Raw genomic sequence first — 27,694 nt, 5'->3', positions numbered from 1 at the left:
AATTACATGCATCTCTTTATCTTCTTAATCCTATTCTCTCTGACTATATTTTCAAAACTGTCTTCTAATTTTGGGTGCTTCTCATGTGGTTTTCATTTCTGTAATGATTTTATTTCATTTTTTTGCTTCCATTTATCATCTGTCAAATTAACTTATTATCTCTCCTTTGGTTTCTTTGTCTTCTTTGAGCTTTTTTTTCCCCCCAGAGTCCAAGTTAACTGTATTTGGAATTTATTGTCCTTGAAATTTTCTTCTGTAAGTTTCTTTGAAATGCCTCTTCTGATGTCTAATTTTTGCTTCTCATATTCTTTTCTAACTTCCCTGTAATACCTTAGTATAGACCTTTTACTGGTTCTATTGTGCATCTTTGAGTAAGGCCTCTTGGGCCTGGGCCACCTACTTCCCCAAAAGTGGTGTAGGGAGGGGTGGGAGGAGTGATCTGACCTCGGATTGCAGTCTCACACACTTTTTTACCAAACCCCCTCTATCATCTTCCCTCTGAGGCATGTCTCCCCTTAATTTGTGTGTTTCTCTTTTGGGGACAATCAAGAGTCCTTGGGGGTTGCAAGGGAGGTTGGAATGTCAGAAGTCTTCCATGGGCGATCTAGCGTGTTTGTAACTGTACACCTCACTGCCTCCAGCAGTAGAATTGCAATTGCCACTCACCCTTTCTGCTGTTCTCTGTCTTTCTGGTAACCTACTTCCCTAGTTATGAGACACTACTATTGTTTTGGCAGGTATTCTTCCTAGTTTAATGTTTGGATCTGTGCATTCCCAGTTTCATCAGAGATGTTTTCTTCATATTTTGCTGCTTTCAGTGTGCTTTGGGAAGGACTGTTCAACAAAAACCATTTAATCCTCTACCTTTAATTGGAAATCCCCATGCCAGTGTTTTGTTTTGTTTTGTTTTGCATTTTTGGCTTTTTTTTTTTTTTTTACATTCTAAATAAACCTCATTACAAATGATTTTTTTTAAATTAATTAATTAATTAATTTTTAAATTTTTGGCTGTGTTGGGTCTTCGTTTCTGTGTGAGGGCTTTCTCTAGTTGCGGCAAGCGGGGGCCACTCTTCATCGCGGTGTGCGGGCCTCTCACTCTCGCGGCCTCTCTTGTTGCGAAGCACAGGCTCCAGACGCGCAGGCTCAGTAGTTGTGGCTCACGGGCCTAGTTGCTCCACGGCATGTGGGATCTTCCTAGACCAGAGCTCGAACCCGTGTCCCCTGCATTGGCAGGCAGATTCTCAACCACTGCACCACCAGGGAAGCCCTACAAATGATTTTAAAGAATTCACAATGACTAAATTGTGTGAAAATTTTATCAAAATATAAATCCACTAAGGTATCACCAAAATTTTCACTGAGAAGACAAGGGGTTTCTAGCTAGCAATAGTGTACATTCAAGTTCATATTCCATTCTTGAATTCCATTAAGACATTTATTATTGAACCATTAACTCACAAAATTGTGGGTTGAAATGTGTAAAAGTAAATTTTGGGATAATACTGGCAAGTTTTAATTTCAGTCTAGTTAGTTTCAACATTATTTAATAGGAAGTCATTGACATTTTTACCAGGGAAGTCATTTGATTATAACTCTGTTTAAGAAAGATAGATTGGAGAGAGAAGAGAAGACAGATTAACAGAGAGGAGATGGATTAAGAGGCTCCCACAGTCATATTTTTGGAATCTGTATCATGTTTTTCACTGACTACTTCAGATTCTCCAATTCTGAAATATATAGAGAATAAAAAGAGGGAAATATTACTCTATTTTGGTAAACTCTTTAGTGTAAATGACATATGTCACAGTGCCCCTGCTTGTCCATTACTAAGGTACTACAAGTTCTCATTTTTACTCAGATACAATTGATAACTACCTGAAATTCTTGTAGACTCTGGACCAAGATGGCAACAGAGGAAGCTGCTGAATTTCCTTCCTCCCATTGACACACTGAATACGTCGCTACACATGGAGCAATTCCTTCAGAGAGGAATCCAGAAACTAGTTGAGTGACTCCTACACATTGGGAGACTAAGAGAATGGCCACACTGAAATAGGTAGGAGAGACCGAGACATACCCTTGCCATAATCCCCACCCCCAACACAGCACCATATAGTTAAGAGAGAACCCTCAACTCCCAGATTATCCATTAGGAGTGAAGGGTTTGAACCTCAAATATAATGCCCAGACTTTTAAGGCTGCCACACCTAGGGGATAGGTCCCCCAAATCACCTAGCTCTGAAAGCCAATAGGGCTTGTGTTCATGAGTCCTACAGGACTATAGCAAACATAGAAGCAGTTGTTAACAGGTGTGCAAACACTCACTGCAGCTATCCCCCCATGGCTCAGTGCAAAGGGAACAGGCAAAATGCCCATCATCTATTGCCAATATGCCAATGTATATTGTGGATACACAGTATAAAAGGATGTAACTCGTGACATCAAGAACATAAAATGTGGGAGAGGGGAGTATAAAAATGTAGAGCTTTTGTATGCATTTGAAGTTGAGTTGTTATCAACTTAAAATAGACTGTTATAACTATAAGATGTTTCATGTAAACCTCATGGTAACCACAAAGCAAAAAACTATGGTAGATACGCAAAAGATAAAGGAATCAAAGCATACCACAACTGAAAATCATCAGATCACAAAGGAAGAGAGAAAGGAAGAAAGAAACAAAGGGACTGCAAAATAGTCAGAAAACACTTAACAAAATGGCAATACCTATCAATAATTACCTTAAATGAAAATGGATTAGATTCTCCAATTAAAAGATAGAGTGGCTGATTGGATAAAAGAACAAGACCCAATTTTATGTTGCCTGCAAGAAACTCATGTCAGTTTTAAGGATACAGTTTTAATTTGAAACTGAAGGGATGGAATGAGATATTTCATGCAAGTAAAAACCAAACAAAATTAGGAATAGCTATTTTTATATCAGATAAAATAGACTTTAAAACAGACTGTAACAGGAGATAAAGAAGGTCATTAAATAATGAAAGAGGGGTCAATTCATCAAGAAGATATAACATTTGTAAATATTTATGCACGCAACATAGGAGAACCTAAATATATAAAGCAAATATTAACAGATCTAACGGGAGAAATAGACAGTAACACAAAAATAGTAGGAGACTTCAATACCCCACTTTCAACAGTGGATAAATCATCCAGACAGAAAATCAATAAGAAAACAGTGAACTTAGACTACATATTAGATCAGATGGTCCTAATAAACATATACATTCCATCCACAGCAGCAGAATACACATTCATCTCAAGTGCACATGGAACATTCTCCAGGATAGATTATATGTTAGGCCACAGGACCAGTCTTAAATTTAAGAAGATTGACATCATATCAAAAACCTTTTCCAACCACAATGTCATGAAACTAGAAATTAATTATAAGAGGAAAACTGGAAAATTCACAAATATGTGGAGATTAAACAACATGCTCCTGAACAACTAGTGAATCAAAGAAGAAATCAAAGGGAAAATTAAAAAAAAAACTTTAGACAAATGAAAATGGAAATACAACATACCAAAATTTATGGTCTGCAACAAAACAGTTCTAAGAGGGAATTTTACAGTGATAAATAGGTACCTTTAGAAAAAAGAAAGATCTCAAACAACCCAACCTTACCCCTTAACAAACTATAAAAAGGAAAAGCAAATTAAGCCCAAAGTTAGTGGAAAGAAGGAAATAACAAAGATTAGAACAGAAATAAATAAAACAGACACTGAATATATATAGCGATACATTTGTTAGTGATATATACCTACTTTGGAGAAGGCACTGTTAGACATTGTGAAGAAGAAAGAGGAAATAGAATATTTTTTACCCTTGAGAAGCTTATATTCTATACTGTGGTAGGCAACATAAGAACCCCCCAAAATGTCCACATCCTAATCCCCTGGAATCTGTGAATATGTTACATTACTTGGCAAAAGGACCTTCCAGATGTGATTAAGGTTAAAGACTTTGAGATGGAGAAATTAACCTGGATCATCCAGGTGAGGCCAATGTAATCCTATGAGTCCTTAAAAGTGGAGAACCTTTCCTGGATTTGGTTAGAGAAAAATGAGATGATGGAAGAAGGGACAGAGACATGCAATATTTCTGGCTTTGAAGATGAAGAAAAGGACTCATAAACCAAGGAATATGAGTGGCCTCTAGAAGCTGTAAAAGGCAAGAAAATGGGTTCTCCCCTAGAGCTTCCAGAAAGGAATGACATCCTACTGACTCAGTTTTAGCCCAGTGAGACCCATGTTAGACTTCTGACCTATAGAACTGTTGGATAATAAATTTGTATTGTTTTAAGTCACCACATTTATAAGAATTTGTTATGGAAGCAATAGAAAACTATACCTATAGGAACAAAACTATACCTATAGGAATATATGTATATATAGAGAATTCATATATATATATATGAATTGTGGCACAAAATATGACACTTCCCATGTTTTGCCAATTCAATTTTGACAATTTGAAGCAAAATATGGGAAGTACCATAGAGACAATGACCAAAGCCCTCTAAGAGTTGAGAGCAAAAAAGGGACAAAAAGGACTTCAAGAAGGAGTAGATATTTGATCTGGGTTTTTGACGCTGAATACAACTTCAAGAACTAGACATGGGAAGACAAATTCTAAGCAGAGGGAATGGGATTAAAAAAGACAAGCGAGTGTGTAAATATGTACTATGTTGGGAAAGAGGTGGATAGATCAGTATTATGGTACAGTTTATTTTATTAATATTGCTAAAATATTTTTATTATTGAATATTTTTATGACTCACAAATTTATAAAATATTCAGAATGCAATGATATGCAGAAGCTTATGTTGGAATCAGATTGTAAAAAAGTTTTGAATATTAAGCAAAGTCTATTATTTTTATTTAACATATATTAAAAATAATAAATAGATATATTAAAAACTTGTTGCTTTAAAATAAAGGTAGAGCCTTGGTCAACAATTACTTTAAAAAGGAAAATTTTCTAAGGAAGAAAGAGGAGAAAGATTAATTGGCAGGAGAATAGTTAGGAGTCCACTGAGCCTGTCTAGATGAGGTACTGACATCCGTCTAAATAAAATACAGCACATATGTCAGCAAATTTTTGCACCCAAGTTCTGTAGTATTTATTTCAAGGACTATTACTCTATGGTCAAGTTCCCTAGCTTGTGGACCATTGGGCATATGTGAAATTCAAGACCAATATGCTTAAAATAAAATTATATTTAAAGCAATTTAACTAACTTGAAACACATTATTTCAATACTCCCAATGCTGAAATAGTTTTGATCTTCAGAGCCTGCCTGCTTTTCTTGGTTGCACAGGAGGAGAGCATCTTAAATTTTCTACCTTCCTTGGTTTGGTCATAATTCTCCCCAACACTCTACTATGATCTCTGAGATGGGTCTGCTTCTATCCTTATAAGGTCCATTACCTGTATCATTAGATGCTGCGTGCCTCAGCTGTGGGCAACTCACACTTCAAGGATCTTGAAAACTTGACAATTTCTCCAGAAGGAATAAAAAAAATTTCCTTGAGTTTACTTTTGCTCTCTGTGCTTTTCTTCTTACCAACTGTCTCCTGCTTTTTTTCTTATCTCCTGTTTTCTATGGAGCACTTCTCTCTCCAAATGTTCTACAGACTCCTTTGTTTAGGCCACTTCTCCCAAGGAACAGCCTTCAGTTTTATTTTATGGTGTTGTTCTAGGTGGGAAACATTGTAGATGTGACAGGCTTTGTGACAAGTGATGGACTGGATTAGGATGAGAAGGAATGAGAGGAATAAAGAGAGGATAAAGATGGTTGGGATATTTCAGTCTGGGTGCCTGTGAGAATATGATTCATTAACAGATAATGAAAATTAAGGGGGAATGGCTCAGATGGCCAAGGTTTGAATTTAGAACATGTTGAATTTGAGGCTGTAAATGCCTCATGTTAGCGGAGCTGAATAACAGATATTTGGAAATGGCAGTGTGGCCTGGTAGAAATAATGATTCTATGGTAAAATTTGTTGGTAGACATAAGGGAGGAGGACTTTAGAGGTGAAAATATGTGAGGAGAGTGAGTTTGAGAAGACACATGGAGAAGGAGAGAAGGGCAAAGAAAATAAAAGATCACAGGCAGGTTGCTTTGTTATCTTTGACAGTCTTCCTTTTCTTCTATTGGTAAGAAGTCTAGTTGCCTCACTGTGGGTGTCTTCCTGGCCAACTTTTAACAACCAGAAGTCACTGTTGTTATTCTTGGACCCACTGCCCTTGTCATTGTCCTAGGATATGGGGATTTGACAAATCTATTCTCTAGTGGTCTATCTCATTCAGTGCCATTTTACCACTAGAATTAAAAGTCCCCAAACTGAGCTGCATATCCCAGGTATACATTCTGCCTTTACATCATAGCAAAGTTCTCTCCAAGTTAATCTAGAGAGGGAAAACCCAAGTACTCTTCCCTTTTGAGTCTATGGCAATAAGCAATAATGAAAATGTAGTCTTTGTGAATGAAAAAAATGATCTGCACCCATGTTGGTACACTCCGGGAATACTTTAATGCCTCCAAATAGCTTTTGCTCTAATATATTTCCTTATAGTAATGGCTAGCTCAGTTGCACCCATGTGAAAAGATTTTAATTTGGTTAAATTTATACTAGGACCTGTTGGAAATTAGAGCTTTGCAGGGATTCCCCCCCTCCTTTCATTGTAATTCTCATGTGAATTTCTTCCCTGCAAAGTTATGCAGCTCTCCATCTGGCCATATTCATAAGCTATTCTTCTTATAGAACTTTGATAAAATGCATCAGCTTCTTTGGAGTTAGATTAGCATCTTGATCTGAGAGCTTTCCAGACTCTTCCTGCTGACAGGTGATGAAAACCTCATAAATAAAAATACTGCTTTGTTTGCCTCTATGATGTGATAGACCCTGTGGAAGAGAAAGACAATTAGATTTAAACATCTTTTCATTGGATGTTACAGATATTCTCTTCTTCAATGGCTTGACACTAATGCCCTCTCTTCTAGTGTTATCTACCATGAAGATTGTGTAATATCCCTGGAAAGTTAAATAGCACCCTTCAAACTAGCATTTGCTTTTTCTAACTACTCTAGAAATCTTCTCGGTAGGAGATGTAGATTCTTTGTGCTTCATTATCAATTACCATCATTCTAAATAAGGTTATAATGAATTAATTTGTTTTCTAAGAATTTCATGTCCAAAATTAGTCAATAATAATTGACTGTCTATTCGGAATAAAACACCATAATAAAGTCCACCTATGTTAGACTAGAGTTAGATACTTAAATCTGTGCCTCTAATTAGCACAGGTTAATAATTTGTAGATGACATTTAAGCACATAAGGCGATTCTGGGACACAAGATTCAGACTTAGGATCTGCTTGACTTGAGATATAGATGAATAAAGTTGAGATGGGACTTGATTTGACTTTATCAACATGTTGTTTGTGAGTCTTCTACTTTTGATTTAAAGTGATTTGGGGGCAGGTGAGCTTATTACTATCAATAATACATTTATGATGAAAATGATCATAATAATTTATATTATTTGAGAATAAGGTGGTTAGTTTAGGGTCTGGAAGAGTACTCTGGCTGTAAGATTTGAAGAAATATGTCAGGACATCAGCATCGTGGCAATGTGAGATGTCCCCTTCAATCTACAATCAGTAAAATGTCCATAAGTCACCAAAAATTCCTCTGCACAACACACCAGGATGCCAGAAAATTCCACACATCTGTATATCTAAAGGTGGGTGGATTGGAGCACATAGAGGAGGAAAAACTGGGGGCACAGTGAAAGCGGTGCCTGTGTTCCTGCCCCCCCAGCCACAGCAGCTGACCCTGCCAGCCCAAAGAACCCAGGATCAGGAGAGGAGGCTGTGCACACAACTCTGGCTTCCTAGCAACAGCAGTGCCCACAGCCACAGGGAAGTAGACAGCAGCAGCAAGGCCTATGACCCTGTCTCTCCAGCTGTGGAAGTACCCATGACTCTGGCCCACCAATCTGCAGTAGTAGCACCTGTGAACCTGACAAGCCCAGAGGTAACAGAAGCACCCCTGGCTTCCCCCCTTTTCCCCTGTGGCAGCAGAGCCTGCAACCCCAGTCATGGTGGAAGCATCTGCCATCCCTGTACCCCAGGCAGCAATGCCAGTAACAGCCATGACACCAGCAGCAGCAAGGCACAAGAGACTCAAGAGGCATAAGCAGCAACAACGGGGGTACTGAGCAACACCTCTGGCAGAAGTGGTGGACGATGGAAACTGCTGATCTCAAATATAACTAGAGGTAGCTCAGGTAAGAGAAACCAAAAATTTGTGCTATAGTGCCACCTACTGAAAAACAAAAGAAAGATCTCTAATTACTAATGTTGAATTGTCAGAAGCAAGTAAAAAAAGCTTTACCTAAAGAAGAAATGTGTTTGTTACTTCAAATGCACAGGTAGACGAACAACCATCAAGCACCATGAAAAACATGGTAACATGGTATCATAAAAAGAAAATGACAAAACTCCATAAACCAAACTTAAAGTCATAGAATATTGTGATTGAACTAATAGAGAATTCAAGATAGCTGTCATGAAGAAACTCAAAGAGTTACAAGAAAACAGAAAAGCAATTCAGTGAGCTTAGGAATAAAGTTAATGAATAGAAGAAATACTTTACCAAAGAGATAGAAACTCTAAAAAAGAACTGAACTGAAATTTGGAGCTGAAGAACTCAATAAATGAGATGAAGAACACATTAGAAAGCACTGGAAATAGAGTAGATAATATGGAAGAGAGAATTAGTGAGCTCAAAGATAGAAATATAGAAATACAGGCAGAAGAGGAGAGAGAACTAAGATCTAAAAAAATTGTGGAGATTCTGTGAGAACTATATGACTTCACTGTGAAGGTCAACATAAGAATAATTGGTATCCCAGAAGGAGAAGAGAGGGAGAAGGAAGCAGATAATTTATTTAAATAATAGCTGAGAACTTTCCAAACCTGGGGAAAGAACTGGATATATAAGTCCATGAAGCTAAGAGAACACCTGATTACCTCAACACAAAAAGACTTTCTCCAAGACCATTACATTAGAACTGTCAAAAGTCAATGACAAAGACAGAATGGCCATCATCAAAAAATCTATAAACAATAAATGCTGGAGAAGGTGTGGAGAAAAGGGAATCCTCTTGCACTGTTGGTGGGAATGTAAATTGATACAGCCACTATGGAGAACAGTATGGAGGTTCCTTAAAAAACTAAAAATAGAACTATCATACGACCCAACAATCCCACTACTGGGCATATACCCTGAGAAAACCATAATTCAAAAAGAGTCATGTACCACAATGTTTGCTGCAGCACTATTTACAATAGCCAGAACATGGAAGCAACCTAAGTGTCCCTCGACAGATGAATGGATAAAGAAGATGTGGCACATATATACAATGGAATATTACTCAGCCATAAAAAGAAACGAAATTGAGTTATTTGTAGTGAGGTGGATGGACCTAGAGTCTGTCATACAGAGTGAAATAAGTCAGAAAGAGAAAAACTAATACCGTATGCTAATGCATATATATAGAATCTAAAAAAAAAGGTTCTGACGAACCTAGGGGCAGGAGAGGAATAAGGATGCAGATGTAGAGAATGGACTTGAGGACCCGAGGAGGGGGAAGGGTAAGTTGGGACGAAGTGAGAGAGTGGCGTGGACATATATACACTACCAAATGTAAAATAGATAGCTAGTGGGAAGCAGCCACATAGCACAGAGAGATCAGCTTGGTGCTTTGTGACCACCTAGAGGGATGGGATAGGGAGGGTGGGAGGGAGATGCAAAAAGGAGGAGATTTGGGGATATATGTATATGTATAGCTGATTCACTTTGTTATAAAGCAGAAGCTAATGCACCATTGTAAAGCAATTATACTCCAATAAAGATGTTTAAAAAAAATCAAAAAAGTCAATGACAAAGAAAGAATTTTAAAGGTAGCAAGGAAGGAAGGACAGTAACCTACAAAGGAACCCCCATTAGGCTTTCAGCAGATTTCTCAGCAGAAACTCTATAGGACAGGAGAAAGTAGAATGATGTATTAAAAATATTAAAAGATAAAAACTTTCAGCAAGAATACTCTGTCCAGCCAAGGTATCCTTCAGATCTGAATGAAAAATAAAGGCTTTCTCAGACAAACAAAAGCTGAGGGAGTTCATCACCACTAGACCTGCCTCACGAGAAATGTTGAAAGGAGCTCTTCTACCTGAAATGAAAAGGCAAAAGTACACAAAACTTTGAGTAAGGTGATAAATAGACAGAATCATAAAATTGCAATTTTATATCAGAATAGGCTGTTAAACACTTAATTGTAGCATACAGTTTAAAGGAAAAGAAATCAGTAAGGATAACTATAGTAACTTCAGTTTGGTAACAAACTCCCAAGGTAAAAAGGAATAATTTGAGACAACAAAAACATAAAAGGGGAAGAGGAAAAGGAGAGAACTCATATAGGCAGTAAAGATAAAATGCTATCAGTAGAAAAAGGACTATTTTATCTATAAGACATTATATACAAACCACATGGTAATCACAAAATATAAATCTAGAGCAGAGACACAAAACATAAAAAAAAGAGGGAACTGAGAAAACATCTTAGAAAACTACCAAACTAAAATGGCAGATAGAAACACAAGAAAAAGAAAAATGGAGGTGTAGAGCAACCAGAAAATAAAGGATAAAATGGCAGTACTAAGTCCTCATTTATCAACAGTCACTCCAAGTGTAAATGGATTAAATTCATCAATCAAAAGTCACAGAGTTACTGGCTGGATTAAAAAAAAAAAAAACAAGACCTAATAAGATGCTGGCTCTGGGAGACTCTGTTCTGAAGATGAATATAGGCTCAAAGCAAAGGAATGGAAGATGATACTCCAAGCAAACAGAGGCCAAAAGAAAGTATGGTGCAGACATACTCATGTTAGACCATCTAGCCAAAAAAGGTAACAAGAAATGAAAATGGATATTATATTATGATAAAGGGGAAGCATAAGAAAGAAAACATAACTGTCAGTAAGGAGCACCAGAATATATAAAGCAATTATTAACAGACCTAAAGGGCAAATCTGACAGTAACACAATGTTAGCAGGGGCTATAACATTCCACTTACAACAATGGATAGATCACCCAGACAGAAAGTCAACAAGGAAAAATGGCCAAAAATAAAATATTAGACCAGATGGATGTAATAGATTTATATAGAACATTCTATTCAAATGCAGCATAATGATGCATTCTTCTTAAGAGCACATGGAACATTCTCAAGGAGCGATCATATGTTGGAACACAAAATAAGTCTCAACAAATTTATGAAGAGTGAAGTAATATCAAGCATCTTTTGTAAGCACAATGAAATTAGAAATCAACTACAAGAAGAAAACTGATAATGTCACAAATAGGTGAAGATTAAACAACATGCTACTGAGCAACTATTGGGTCAATGCAGAAATCAAAGAACAAATCCATAAATACCTGATGACATATGAAAATGAAAATAAAACACACCAAAATCTGTGGAATGCAGCAAAAGCAGTTCTAAAAGGGGAGTTTATAGGAATACAGGCCTATCTTGAGAAACAAGAAAAATCTCAAATAAACAACCTAACCTTACAACTAAAGGAACTAGAGAAAGAAGAACAAACAAAGCCCAAAGTTAGTAGGAAAAAGAAAATAATAAAGATCAGAGTGGTAATAAATGAAACACAGACTAAAAGACAATAGAAAAAATCAATGAAACCAAGAACTTGTTCTTGAAAAGATAAACAAAATTGACAAACCTTTAGTTAGACTCACTAAGAAAAAATGAGAGAAGGCTCAGTTAAATAAAATCAGAAATGAAAGAAGAAAAATTACCATGGAAACCACAGAAATACAAAAGATTATAAGAGAATATTATGAACAGCTATATACCAACAAATAGGACAACTTAGAAGAAATGGGCAAATTCTGAGAATCATACCACCTTCCAAGACTGAATGATGAGAAATGGAAAATCTGAAGAGACTGATCACTAGTAAGGAAATCAAAAACCTCCCCTAAACCAAACGTCCAAAACCAGATGGCTTTGCAGGAAAATTCTAACAAACATTCAAAGAAGAATTAACACCAATCCTTCTCAAACTCTTCCAAAAAATTGAACACCAATCCTTCTCAACTCTTCCTAACACATTTTACAAGGCCAGCATTTACCCTGATATCAAAACCAGAGAAAAACAACACAGAAAAGATAATTACAGGCCAATATTGCTGATGAACATAGGTGCAAAAAATCCTTAACAAAATATTAGCAAACCGAATACAACAATACATTAAAAGGATCATACACCATGATCAAATGGGATCTATTCCATGGATGCGACGGTGGTTCAACATCCACAAATCAATCAACATGATACACCATATTAAAAAAATAAAAAATAAAAATCACATGAACATCTCAAAAGAGACAGAAAAAGCATCTGACAAGATTTAACAGCCATTTATGACAAAACTAAATAAAATGTGTATAGAAGGAATGTGCCTCAACATAAGAAGGCCATATATGACAACCTACAGCTAACATCATACTCAATGGTAAAAAAACTGAAAGCTTTTCCTCTTAAGATCAGGAACAAGACAAGGATGTCCACTATCAGTACTTTTATTCAACATGGTATTGGAAGTCCTAGCCACAGCAATCAGACAAGAAAAAGAAATGAAAGATATCTAAATTAGAAGGGAAGAAGTAAAACTGTCACTATTTGCAGATAACATGATACTATGTATAGAAAACCCTAAAGACTCCACCAAAAAACTATTAGAACTAATACAATAAGTGAAGTTGTAGGATATAATATTAATACACAGAAATCTGTTGCATTTATATACACTAATAATGAACTATCAAAAAGAGAATTCAAGAAAACAATTCCATTTAAAATTGCATCAAAAAGAATAAAATACCTAGGAATAAATTTAACCAAGGAGATGAAAGACCTGTACACTGAAAACTTAAATACTCTTGAAAGGAACAGAAGAAGATACAAAGAAATGGAAAGATATTCTGTGCTCATGGATTGGAAGAATTAATATTGTTAAAATTTTCATATTGCCTAAAGCAGTCTACAGATTCAATGTAATCCCTATCAAAATCCCAGTAACATTTTGCACAGAAATAGAACAAAAAAATCCTAAAATTTATATGGAACCACAAAAGATCCCGAATAGCTAGAGCAATCCTGAGGGAAAAAAACAAAAAAAACAAAAAAAACAAAGGTAAAGGTATCACACTTCCTGATTTCAAATTATTCTAAAAGACTATAGTAATCTATACAACATGGTATTAGCAAAAAAAAAAAAAAAAAAAAAATAGACACTGAGATCAATGGAACATAGTTGAGAGCCCAGAAATAAACCCATACGTATATGGGCAATTAATTTATAACAAAGGAGCAAAGAATGTACAATAGAGAAAGGATAGTCTCTTCAGTAAATAGTGTTGGGGAAAGCTAGACAGCCAGCCACATGCAAAAGAGTGAAACTAAAGCACTTTCACACCATACACAAAAATCAACTCAAAATTGCTTAAAGACTTGAACATAAGCCCCGGAACCATAAAATTCCTAGAAGAAAATATAGGCAGTGTGCTCTTTGACATCTTACCAATATCTTTCTGGATGTCTCCTCAGGCAAGGGAAACAAAAGGGAAAATAAACAAATGGGACTATATCAAACTAAAAAGCTTCTGCACGGCAAAGAAAACCATCAACAAAATGAAAAGACAACCTAATGAATGGGAGAATATATTTGCAAATGGTGTATCTGATAGAGGTTAATATCCAAAATATGTGAATAACTCATATAACTCAAAAACAAAAAGAACAATTTGATTTAAAAAAAAACTGGCAGAGGATTTGAATATAGATGGCCAACAGGCACAGGAAAAGATGTTTGACATCACTAATTATTAGGAAAATTCAAATCAAAACCACAGTGAGATATCACCTCATGTCTGTTAGAATGGCTATTACCAATAAGGCAAGAAATAACAAGTACTGGAGAGGGTATGGAGACAAGGAAACTCTGATACACTGTTGATGGGAATGTAAATGTAAATGTAAATTGGTACAGAAACTATGGAAAACAGTATGGAGATTCCCCCCAAAATTAAGAATAGAACTATCACATGATCCAGCTATTTTACTTCTGGGTACTTATCTGAAGACTATGAAAACACTAATTTGAAAAGATATATGCACCCCTAAGTTTATTGCAGCAGTATTTACAATAGCCAAGATATGAAAACAACCTAAGTGTGCATCAGTGGATGAATGGATAAAGAAGATGTGGTATGTTATAAACCAATGTTACCTCAATTAAAAAAAAAAAAAGAAAAAGAGTCAGTGTCTCAAGACAAAGTTAAAGAGATTTAGGGAAAGAAAGAGAAGTATGTGGTCTCAAAAACAAACGTCTGAAGGACATAAAGAAGACTAGCAGATTTTACCTGGAGTGTAGCTCCCTGGTCTGTTGGGAAAATATCTGTGATTGAGTGATGACGATGAAGATTCCCTACTAATAATCAGACTGATTCAAGAAAGAGCTCGTGGAGAGACATGTGAAAATGGTAGAAAAAATAATTTTGTGTCTTGAAGCATATTCAAAATTCTCATCTTGGGATAAATTGGAATTTTAAAGTTTTTCTGAAAACAGAGTTTTAAATATTTGTATTTATTTAGACATTTGTCTCATTCACATTCTCAAGACTGATGTTGTCCCTTACAAGCTATTTTCCACCTTAAATAATTCCCATTATCTTCCATACACTTTGAAAACATTTTAAAAATAAATTTTACCAGAAAATAAGTTATTTTATTTTCTAAAGTGTGGAGAAATTTATAATGCATTGACTTTACATATGAACACTTCCTAAAGTTAAACTCTACTTTGGGGAAAAACAATTGCTTAAGAAGGCTGTTAAAATTTTAGGCCAACTTTGATCAACAATTTATGCCTGAGTTATGCTGCCTAGTGATAGAAGATCAAGAGTAAGTTTTCTTAAAATACCAGCTACGATTTCAGAAAACTGTCAGTCTCATCATGTTTGTATTATGGGAAGGAATCCTAAATGCAACAGAAATAAAAAAAGAAAATAGTCAGGAGCCATATGGAACTTTACCATTTGCTGCCAAGAAATTGTCTTCCATTTTAAAAAGCCAAAGACATCCAAGATGTATAGAGGAAAATAATTATACATGCAATGATGCATTTGATTGAGTGGCATTGATTGGAAAGATGGAATGAGATGTTTGTTTTTAAGAAATTATTTAATGTACTGGTTGTGAATTGAGTGATCCCAAATGAATTTTCTGATCATAATATTTTAATTTACTTTTGGTTAGCTTCAGATTTCCATTCATAAGCACACTTTAAGTTGGCCCTTTACTTGTTAACTTCTACAGGATTGTGTGCATGAGTGTGGGGGTGGAAGGGGAGTTTTTTGTTTAAACTAGAGAAAGCAGAGTGATAGACTTTGTAAGATATTTAAAACATATATGAAATTAAGATGAAATAACTTGGCCCAAGTAACTCATGTTGGTTTGAAATCACAGAATGAAACTGAGTATTAGAATCAAATAACTTTGAGTCTTATTAAATTGCATTTGCCAACTCCTGACATGAAAATTATAGATTGAGGAACAGAGGAACAAATGGCTCATAGCTCCATGTGAGATGGTGGTGTTCATAGTGTAGTAGGCTTAGAAGAAGGGATCTCTGGGCAAGAGGTCTCAGTTTTAGCTCTGAGGAGGGTACATCTTTTTATGTTAGAAAATGGAGGCTGAAAAGAAGTCATTGAACAAACACACAGTTTTCCTCAGAAACGGAAGACCTGATTAGCTGTGGTCTGACTTAGTTCATCTATCTGTTTGTTGTATGTGGTTGCTGTGTTTTTATTTGTATTGAGGTATAATACACCTATAGAAAAGTACACCTGTCATAATTACACATAATTCAGGTTGGAGGTTGCCGTATGAAGGGTGCATGGGTCTATGGAGAAGTAAGAGAAGGTCTTAGTGTAGGGAAGTCTGGCCATGCTTTTAAGAAATAGAACTAGACAACTCATAAATGCATAGTAGAGAAAAAAGAAACACAATTTTAACCTTATATGGCAGCCTATATTTTTGGTTTGGAAGCTTAAATTCTTTTATCAGCTGCTTATGGCCATCAGTGCTGCTGTGGCCCTTCTGATATCACTCTGACTTTCATAGGTTTTTGGGAATTTACCACACTCATTTTGATGGCATTTTTCTTCTCCATAGTGAGGGGTCCTTGTTTTTCCTCCTATCATCAAACAGATTAAGGATGGGCACTCTCCCCAACTATCTATTCATTCTTTCTTTAGAGCCTAGTATAGGGCCTCATTCTTTGTTTCTTATAAATAAAGGTCCTTGTGCAAAACTCTTTTATTTAGCTCACCCTTTCAGTTTCTCACGGCTTCTCAGGGGTAGTTTGTCTTAAGATACCTTGAGCAATGTTGTATAATTCAGCATCCCAGACCATCTTTTGCAACATGCAGTTGCAGATGACCCCACATGGTATGGGGCACCTGGTTGTTCTCTTACCTTAGGATGAGCTCCCTGCCCATCAGGTTAGAGCTTCTAGGAGTGAACATGGGGTAGATTAGCTCTCTGTGGTACCCTTGGGAAGACCTTCTACTACATCCATGGAAGAAAGCAATGCTAAAAATGATTGAGGTATAGGTTTGCTGTGCTGATCTTTTCCAAGTCAACTTCTCATTTTCTCTCTCTCCCCCAGTTAATGGGTATATGAATGAATGTGTACGTTTGTGTGGGTGACTCACACATTTTAATGTAGAACTTTATAGAAGTGAATTTCAGTGAGTTTTTTTCTTTTTCATACACAAGACCACATCAATGAAAAAGAAACACTCTTGAGCTGTTGACTGGCTTTCACCACTTATTATGTGAGAAAGGAAATGTCAGTAACTTAAAAGAAATTTTAAGATCAATGTGTTTGAGCTTTTCTGATTTTAAAATCCTTTACAGAAACTTGTCAAAAAGGTTATATAATGGAAACAGGGAGGCAGAAACTTCTCAGGGCACTGGGAATTTTCTTTGTTTCCCCTGAGAGCAAAAGGTAGAGAAGTGAAGCCTTATTCTGGGGAGAACGAACCCCCACCCCCAGCACAAGTGTCAGTGTCCATTAGTTATGTGCAGTTATTGCTTTTTAGGAACTACTGCTCTGATTTACAGGGAAACAAAGACTGGGCTACACCATGTATTCACAAGAGCCATGGTGAAATAATTGGTGAAGTAAAGGTGGTAAATGAACCAATTGTTAGGGTAGTTCAGGCCTAAATGGACTTTCTGCTGAGGTGACCTGAAGTTACCCTAATTCTTCCTTTGTTCCAGTTGTATAGATCGGTTTAGAAATGTGGTAGGTTGACATGTCAGACTGTGACTTTATTCTGTCTCTGGAATAACCAAGGATGTTTTAGAAAATCAATTTGCTCTCTTCAGGAGGATTCCACTGAAGTATAGGAACATAGTCTTTTGGGGAAAAGTTCCTCTGAAGATGGACACGGTTTCATTTCTGTTTCATTAACTCTTACTGCAGAGAAGATGATGGATAAACTTAGTTATTTTCTGCTTCTCTTATTAAGGGTTTTATCCATTTCTTTTCAACGTAGAAGAATATGGGAGCCTAAACGTGATTGCTGAGATTTGTCATTTTCAGTAGCTCAGGGTTCTCCCTGAAATAAACTAAAGGCATCTGCTTTCAACACTCATGTCATAAAACCACAAGTGAGAGGGAAATGTGTGAACTTTCAAGCCCCAGACAATGAAGCATTTAAAAAGAATTGTTGCTATGACTGTGGAAATATTTTCCTCCCAGTTGCTGTTTATGCATTTTGTGTGTGTGTATATATGTTTGCTCAGATGTATGTCACCTACTCAAGAATTCTGAATTCAAGAATTTTGCATCAGAACTTATTACTCACTTGATTAGATTAAGATGTAGAATTGTTAGCATTTTTTTTAAAGCTGCAAGTTGTCTACGTGATTAATGTAAAATGAAAAATTTAGCCAAATATCCTGTTAACACACACACACATTGTTTATAGAAATTAAAGCATGTATACTTCCATTTTTGTGACAATTTTTTACCTTAAAGCAATTTTAAGAAAAATTGATCTCTACTTTGGCATTCTAAATCTGCTTTATAAAAAATTATGACTTTTTATAAAAAGATGTGACACTCTTAATCAAAGTGAAATTAGATAAAATAAAGTAAAATTCAAAAGCAGCAACCTTTCTTTTCCTTTAGTGAAGCAGTGTCTGTGGTGGAAGGTGCCCTGGAATGAGTCTGAGGAGAGCAGTTCTGTGGAATGCAAGTGATGATTCTTAACCTTCTTTGGCCTTTGTTCCCTCTCCTGCAAAGCTAGAGCCATAGAGAACTATCTCTGGGTTCCCTCCCCCATCTGCTCCTCCAGGTCTAAACACTATTTCGCTTTCTCTGCTATGCACACACCACTATTTGACATTCCTTTGGGAATACTTGGGAATACTTTGGGAATACCCAATACTTGCAGTGTGTAGCTCTGTTTTCAAATAGTATTCAGGAGAGAGAAAACTCCAAGGCGGCAGATCCGGCATTCTCAAATTTTAAAGCTCAACTGAGAAGAAAAGACTTCATTCAGAGAAGCATATAAGTTCCACCTGACTAAATCTTTGCACTTTCCACACACCTTCATTAGGGAAGGTGAGGACCCATCTCTAATGGCTGTGGTTGACAGTTTTGATTGTACAATATTTTGACTTGCACTTCAGAGTTCCCTCAATGTCTCCATCTATGTCCATGGGTAACTCTCAAAATACAACAGCTGTGCCATCTGTTTCAAAAATTATTTCAGCCCTTGCTGTTTTGGGATAAATTTCATAAAGTATATTGCATACACACACATTTAATTGAACTAATGAGAAGCCTTTCCAGTTTAAAAAAGCTTCCTAAATGACAAGGAGTGTCCAATTTCCATTCAAATGGTTACTCCGGGGCTTTAAAATGTGTGAATTCATCTAACAGAGGCTGGTGGTGTACTTTGAGGCAGATGGCTTGATTCTGTGCAGAAAAAAATTAAGTGGATTTTACTATCAATCTTTTTTTTTTTGGCAAAACACTGACATAATAAAGATGTATGTTACTGAGAATGCTTTTTAATAATGATTCTACCTTATGTTTTCCCCCAAGAATATGGTTAACTGACTAGGAAAATCTATTTAGAGATTTTATGTTTATCTATAGTGATCAGCTTAGGAAAAAAAAAGAAGCCCACTAACCAAATTGCTGAAATACAAAAGGAAAATAATGCTCTACAGCTTTCTAAAGGAGTCCAAGAGGAAAGGAATGCTCAAGTTTATCTGCTTTTTCTCCTGCTAAATAGTTGTGAAGTCAGTAAGTTGACTATTTTGAAGGAAGGAGAAAGGATTTCATTTCATGTAAGAGTGTCTTTAGAGAAGTATCTTCAGCGGGTGTTACAGATGTTTTGTCCAAGACACTTTGCATATTTAATACCAGCAGTTTTAGAGGTAAGTCATTGGAATGATTGCGTGTACTCTCAAATTTAGACTCATGTTAGCAGGTGTCAAAATTATGTCAAAAGTTCTGTGCTCTAAAGGTCCTTTTAAATCTTGCCTGCCTTATGAACATTATAGTTTACCTCTGCCAAATCCACTCCTTTTCTTCCATTTGTAGTTTGCAGAATTGCTGAGTTCTTGGTTAGTTCTTGATTAGTTAAAACCAATCATGTGTCTCATCCCTCTTGGAAATGATTGTTTAGCAGCCTAAGCCAATCAACCCATTGCTTTCTTTGGCATCAGTTATTGGTTTAGGACTAAGCATATGACTTAAGTTGTCCCAATTGGTCTGAAAGAAAAAACATTTCTTTGATAGCTTGGAAAAATTGCTTTCTTCCTTCCAGTGGACATGGATAGGGAAGCATATAGCCTTTACTACTACTGACAACTTCTTGGAAACATAAAGAAAACTGATCTTAGGATTAAGTGAACAATGAAGATAGTAGGATGAAATGTAGGAAGAGCTTTGATAATATAACTGAGACTTTGAGTTCATCGCTCTAAAGTCCACTACGCCTCTGGACTTCCCCTTGTGTTATCCAGTGCTCATGGTTAGAATAATTCTTATTGTTCATGCCAGTTGGAGGGAGTCTTTGTTTTTTAAGTGTAAAGGTTTTTTTTTTTTTTTATGTGTAACATAGGCAAAATTATGTCAATAAAACGTTATTTTAAGAAATTTCACATGTGTGATTCCTTCCACAGCCAATCATGTTAGTTCCTCCAAACTTTGAGAAATAATCTTCAAGATAGACCTTTGAAATATAACTTTTGCTTAATCTATCATTGTCATGTCCATCCACAATTCTTTTAGTTGGACTTCTTTGATCTCCACTTGGGTATGGAACTACTTAAAACAGTCCCCACCTGTAATCTTTGGGGTCTGTTTTCTTCAAGCAATGTACTTTAGAGCCATGTTCAGGATCAGAGTAGATGGATGTGTCTGGTTCTCAACTGCAGACACTCTCTAACCATGAATAAGTTCAAATTACATTCACTCCTAAGCAATCACATCCTAGAGTAGTACAGATCATTGGGATATGCCAATACCTAATATAAAAAAATTCTACTATTAGGTCTTTTATAGTTTCTGCAGCTCTGCCTTGTGGTTCTTTCCCATGGATCTAATACGTACTTCTGTGAGTAAATAGAACCACATGTTTACTCTGTGAGGTGTTTCCAATGATGTGGGTCTTCAGCTAAGCCGTTTGGGGATAGACTTCAGCTGGAGTAAGGTTTTTTGATACTTGCAGCTAAAATCATCCTAACAGATACACCTGAAGATGTGGCTCAATTGTGCATGTCATGAGACTGTTTCCCAGTCATGGGTGGCAGGTCTTATTTCTCTGCTCTGATACTACTGTATTGTTTTTGATATGAAGGGTATTTACTGGAGGCAAATAATGCTATAAAAAATTATTTATTTAATAGGGGTATTGGAGTTACTATGTAGTAGAGCCTAAAACGTCCACATAATCTTTGATTGATTGAAGGTGGTTATTTCCTCACTAAGCCAGTGGTTCTCAAGTAGTCCCCTAAAGTCCTGATGCCTGGTTTCCTCCCCAACGTGCTTAGAAACTGTCACTCTTCTCCTCACAACAAGAAACAATCTGAAGAAACTGGAAATCAATAACTCTTCTTAGATCCATCGGAGAATGGAAGTGACAGGGCAAATTGCCACCTAGAAAACTGGAGAGACAAATGAATACAGAGAATCACAGCTCAGCAGGAGCACAAGCCTGTTGGAGCCAGTTGCAGGTAGAAACACCTACATGGTAATTGATAAACTTCTAGAGGCTGATTGTGCACAAGCTTGAAAGTTAAAAACTCCCTGGGACCCAGTCTTAGGGGGAACCCTCACACTTTCATGACACGTACCCGCAGGAACCCCACCAAGTTCTCACTGTGAAGATCAGAGAAAAACCCCTTTGTGCTCTGGGTAAGGCAAAAGTAAGGATTTTGAAAGGTGCCCAGAGTGTCCTCCACAGCAAAGTCTTACCCTCCAGGAAAACAGCTTTACCAGAGTATCATCTAACATGGAGTGGGGCAGTTAGACAGCTGGGCCCCCTATAGCCTTTCTGCCTCACATAAGAGTAGATAAAATGTTAAGAAACTCTTCTGAAAGTCACAGCTTAGGGACTCAGTGTTGCTGAAAAACAAGGCATCTGTTCACCGGTGCCAAATAGAAATGCAGAGACAAAGCTTTGGAGGAGTAGAAAAGAGTAGCTTTATTACTTTGCCAGGCAAAGGGGGCCACAGCAGGCTAACGCTCCCAAGACTGTGCCCCCCTTCCTGGGAAATAGGAAGGGATCTTATAGTTTTAGAGTGGAAAATAGGGCTGTAGCTAAGGATCAGGGCTGATATAGTCTTTTTAAAAAAATATTTATATATTTTACTTTATTTATTTATTTTTTAATTATTTTTGGCTGTGTCGGATCTTAGTTGTGGCATGCGGGATCTTCATTGAGGCATGTGGGATCTTTCGTTGTGGCACACAGGCTTCTCTCTAGTTGTGGCATGTGGGTTTTCTCTCTCTAGTTGTGGTGCATGGACTCCAGAGCACCTGGGCTCTGTAGTTTGTGGCATGCGGGCTCTCTAGTTGAGGAGCGTGGGCTCAGTAGTTGTGGCATGTGGGCCGACCAGGGATTGAACTCATGCCCCCTGCATTGGAAGGTGGATTCTTTACCACTGGACCACCAGGGAAGTCCCAGGGTGATGTAGTCTTGCATTCTTCTTTCCTCCTGGAGACATTGAGTTCATTAGGGCTGGTGTCAGGTGATTCTGGAACAGGTTCTGGTGGTCCTCGAGGTTATCGTTCTGTGACCTTCTTTCTGGAATGAAGAATGCTCACAAAGGAAAGGAGTGTTAGGGTGTGTTGTCTTGGAGAAGTAAACATCAGGTGCATAGTACAACTTTAGCTAGAGGGCAATCATTTTCAGAGTGCAATTAAGCAAGGAAGGAGGGGAAAAAAAACATCTGTAGGAGACCAGTTGAATGGGTGGAAAGAATAAGGGCTAACGTAATAGGGGTGCCTCAACTAGTTTCTGCTACAGCATCAGGCCCACTAAAAAATGGGGATTTAGTCATAAGACATAGAATGTTTCCTTCCCAGGACCTTAGCACCACATCAATAGGGCTCTGGTATAGTAACAGTAAATTACAACTGAAAGAGCTGAAAGAGACACAGACTCTATCTGAAGAGGATATTCTAGGGAAACTCAAAGAAAACAGGGGAGAAAAAATAAGTTCACTAGAGGAAATTGAAGCCTCTAATAGTTCTAGCCATAGCAGACAGTATGCACAGCCTAACTCCTAGTGAGATAAACCTAAAACTTCACACTAAAGGCCTCAGTTCCCATTATCCAATACATCACGTAGAGCTTTCAACAAAAAATGACAAAGCATGCCAAAAGGCACAAAACCAAACAAAACAACATCCTCTCTCCCCCAAATAAAACAGACCAAAGAGTCAAAATGAGCATTAGAACAAGACTCAGAAATTTTGGAATTGAAGTGTAGTCCCAGGATGAGCAGCATCTGCTTCCCATGTTAGCACTGCAAATTCTTGGATCCTACCCTCAATGTATTGAATCAGAAACTCTGACTGGGGGACCCCATCAGCCTGAGCTTTAACAAGACCTCCAGGTGATTGTGTTTGAAGACCACTGCAGGAAGCATATCAAGCAGATGTGAAATTTGTAAACTCTTGTGTTTCTTTATATTCTCAGAAATAGAATAATAACATTTTTGTTATCCTAGTAGCAAGGTGATTCAAAATGTAAAGAACCCACTAAAGGCATTGTTTATGACTTTGACTTTTAGTTTTGCCAAGCAATATCATTGCTAATGAATTATTTTGGGTGACTGCATGTGGTATAGAGTTCCCCCAGCTGTGTGTGTTTGTGTGACACTTACCACCTGACCTGGGAACCTTATTGCCAGTGGACAACGAGGCAGAAGATGTTTAAATCTGGATAAAGAGTACAGGACCTTTGAGGTTTTCTCAGGGCAGGATTGTCAGGCCCTGTGGCCTCAGAAGCTTTTACCTATGGTTAGTTTTTTATGAAGCGGGTTTAGGAAAGGGAGAGGGTGTTAACATGTGCCCTTCTAAAGGCAGATTGTGTTTTTATCTAGGACTTGTTTAATTCAGTGCTCAGCTGCCCTCTGGCCTGATCACAGTTCTGCAGACCCCTGAGAGTCAGCTGTTAAGCCTAATGATGATTAATTAGAACTTCCCTGAGACTCTGATGTCAAAGGTCTGCTTTTAGGTTTTTGATCACAGTTTTCTGTCTTAGGTTGCCTGTATGTGGTCACATACTGCTGCATTCCTGCTCACACACTGGGAGCCTCTCTCTTCTTGGTGCCTCCTGTTAAGTGATGATAAATGTTTTCTATCCAGCTCAAGAAGAATCATAACTTGCTAATACTTGCAGAGGCCTCCTAATTTTACATTGGAGAAAACTGAAGTCTGCAGAGGGAAGGTAATTTACTTCGTTCATTCATTTGTTCAAAAATACTTATTGAGCACCTACTATGTGCCAGGCACTGTTTAATAATGGCAATGATAATAGCAAAAACATGATTGGAATAAAGGAATCATAATTCCTATGCCAGTGCTCTCGTCACCTATCCTGCTTCTTAAAAGGCATTTGAATAAAACAGAATAAACTAAATAAAAAACAATGAAAAACTAAATAAGAAAAGAAAACAGGGAAAAAGGAAAAATAACAAAGAAAATAGTCATTTGGGAGCTAAGTGCCATCTGGATGTCTGACTAACCACACACGTTTACAATTCTGTCCCCAAAGTTCTGCTGGAATGAGTGAATACATATAAAAATAAGAAAAACAATGTAACAGCACTAGGAAATGTGAAAGGTTAGACCAGCAGAAGCAAAAAATTTCTGGAAGATATAAAGCAGATGGGATTGGATCGACAGAGTAACCAAATAGAACTGATACATGCAGTTAATACAAACAAAAGAAAATACTAATGGAGGGAGAAGCGAGTTGTTTTTCTTTTTTTCTGGACAGAAATTTGGAAAACTCCAAGATCATAATCATTAAGAGCTAGGGGCAGGAATAATCTGTTGGACACTTAATAGGGAGACTAATAAAACTAGGACATTCCAAACACCTGGAAAAAGCACACCCACCCACCTCTCACAGAGCTGATACAAACAGTTTGAGACCTAATAAAGAGGTGAATGGATTCTGCCATGGGAGGTGGATAGGTGATACTTAAAGTGAGTACTGGTGCTAAAAAGAGAAGTTGGGTGGTGTACCTATGTAATATTAGCTGCCAACATGGTAAACCTTCCCATATCCTGACAGCAAGCTCCTATCCACCCTAACACAGAGGTATTTCTGATGACAGATCCCAGTTCACTTACCATAAGCATGGCTTCTGTCATTTGCAATCAAATTTACTATCAAGGGACTGTGGCATTCACATTGGCCACCTATACTGATCATCTTAAACCCTCACTTATAAATAAGAAGCTCCAGAATTTTTAGGAAAAAATGGACTACCAAACTGAACAAATTGAAGTAATTCTTGAGGAAACTGATTACTGGAGAAATATAGAAAATATCATTAAAATAATTAGTATCTTCAGAGAGATCTGGGGGGACACTAAATTCCTATAGCTAGAACAGGCTGCTAAGAAAAGGTAAACTGTAAGAGAGAATTTATAGACATTGAAAAGCCCCTACATGATTGTTGAAATATCAATAAATGTGACAGTGCAACTGATGATGTAGAATGCAAAACTCTTAATTCCCTAAAGCTTCTTCATATTTATGGACAAGACCAGTCACTCTGGAGCAAATATTTATTCAGAAAAAGGCCACTTGAGTAGACACAATTAACTCACTGCCCGGGTGAAAGAGGACAATACAAGCTTCTTTGGCTAAAAAAAGTTACCTTTAAACTGTCTTGCTTTGGTTTTTTGTTTTTTTTGATTTTGAAACCTTATTTTATTCTGAGGAATCTATATAGCACTTAGACAGAAAAACGTATTTGTATTTGTTATCACATGTAGAGATTATTCATGCAAAAGTGAGATTTGGAAGATTTTGCCAGCCAATGACAAATAAGTGGTGGAAAAGTGGTAAAGTGAGAATTCCTGCCTAAATGCAGGATTTCTGCATTCTGGGTAGAATTCTTTGGGTCTGCAGTTGGAATTCAGGACATACATACTGATCCTCTCTTTATTTAAAAAGCTTGATATTTTGCTCATCATGATTCGTTTTGCCTTAATTTTTAAAAATACTTTAAAATATTGTAAATATTTTTGTAAAATTTTGATTTATTAAATATATTAAAATTCTTAAAAATATCTTGATAACCGAGATATGGGAACATATGTATATGTATAACTGATTCACTTTGTTATAAAGCAGAAACTAACACACCATTGTAAAGCAATTATACTCCAATAAAGATGTTAAAAAAAAAAAAAAAAGGAAAGAAAAAGGAAATGCTAAGTTTCAATTAGAAGTTTGTGAAAACAATAATTGTCTGTAGATCAGGTCCAGGACCAGGATGAGGTGAGTAAAGCCATCACCTCAATTGCAAAATTTAAGAAGCACCAAAAAACTCGGTTAAACTGTCTTTGGAATGCTGAGTTGACTACTGGAGAGGAGATGGGAATACTTGCCTAAGGAAGAATGGATTACTCAAGAGGAAAAGTCAACTCTTTCCCTTTTGAGATTCAATGTTGTTAGCACCATTCTGACTGACCAGGTCTGTGAAAAGTCCAGTGGCATAAAGGACTCCAACGACCCCAGGGAGGAACTCACCATGGGAGAAGGTAGAACTGGACAGGTGAGCAAGGGCCAATATTTAAGTGAAAGATTAACTTGGGGAGGCTTGGATATGGGATATAATGCAGCTAAGGCCAGAAATACCTATAAACCCAACCTTCTTGGCAAACTGGTTATGGAGGCAAGTAATGATTAAGCTTGAATATGAGCTGAAAGACCTATATTCTTGGAGTTTAAGTCTAGTGCATCAGTGAAACTTGTGCAGGGAACTGTACCTCTGTAGGCATAACTGCAGTGATGGACAAGGTGAGAGAATAGTTTTCAAAAGTGTTCCTATGTGCCAGTGACAGAAGCAATAGTACTAGCTGATTCATCACATTTAAGTTTTCTCTGTCAGCTGATTGACAAAAAGACTAAGACCTTAGACTGGAGCAAACTCTTCAGATTCTTGTGACATTTATAGAGAAAAAGGACTACCTCAAGAAAGGGTTAGTTAGTTGTCAGCTAAAGAGCAATTGAAAAATACAAAAGATGTGACTGAATTCGTACAACCCAACTGCTGAAGTAAATCACACAAATTACCTAAAAATCTCAAGACAAAACAAAACAAAACAAAAAAACCCTGAATAGTAGAATAGAAATGGTTGAACACCAAATCAGTTTTATGGAAGAGCAAGCCAATAAGTTTTCTCAGAATGTGGTACAAAAGAGATGAAAATTGTGGAAGAAACTTGGAAGAAAGGATGTCACTCAGTGTATGAGGTATACATATTCACAAGGCATGTGAGATGTTCAGGAATCCCAGTAACTACCTAGTAAAATGCATGTAAGGAGAAACTAGGGAGACTGGAAGGAATGATATAATCAGAATAATAATAGAAGACTACTTTTTTCTTCAGCTGGGAGAAGATGTTTGTTGGCTTAGTTGCACATGGCTTTCATCTTCCCCTTGGGAAAACAGGATAGCTTGGACATGTCCTTTTCATTGCATGGCAGAGTCACAAGAGAGCAAACCCAAACATATCCACATGTGCAAGTGCTTTTCAAGCCTTTGGTCCCATCACACCTGTTAATATTCCATTGACTAACTCACATGGCCACAGGAGAGGCAGGAAAGTCATATGGCAAAGGATGTGAATATAGGGAGGGGTAATGAAGTAGTTCCATTAATGCTACATGACGTCACCAATCTACCTCTTTCATAGTTGTTGCTTGGGGAAAAATCCTATAAACAAACCAT

General features: G+C 37.0%; 1 protein-coding gene and 1 long non-coding RNA gene across 4 annotated transcripts in view; one reads left to right on the top strand and one right to left on the bottom strand.

Annotated features, from left to right (window-relative positions):
• Positions 1 to 9,334, bottom strand: part of LOC309660160 — a 67,339-nt gene extending 58,005 nt beyond the window's left edge. The window contains exon 1 of the long non-coding RNA XR_014263221.1: positions 9,280 to 9,334. This is a non-coding gene — a long non-coding RNA (uncharacterized lncRNA). The remainder of the gene's footprint in view (positions 1 to 9,279) is intronic.
• Positions 1 to 27,694, top strand: part of ZPLD1 (zona pellucida like domain containing 1) — a 356,592-nt gene that overhangs the window by 146,420 nt on the left and 182,478 nt on the right. The gene's annotated exons all lie outside the window — the stretch shown is intronic.

The sequence above is a fragment of the Balaenoptera physalus genome (assembly GCF_965194825.1).
Source record: "Balaenoptera physalus genome assembly, chromosome: 4".
NCBI lineage: Eukaryota > Metazoa > Chordata > Mammalia > Artiodactyla > Balaenopteridae > Balaenoptera > Balaenoptera physalus.
The sequence above is the reverse complement of the archived record's forward strand: the minus strand, read 5'-3'. Positions and strand labels throughout refer to the sequence as shown.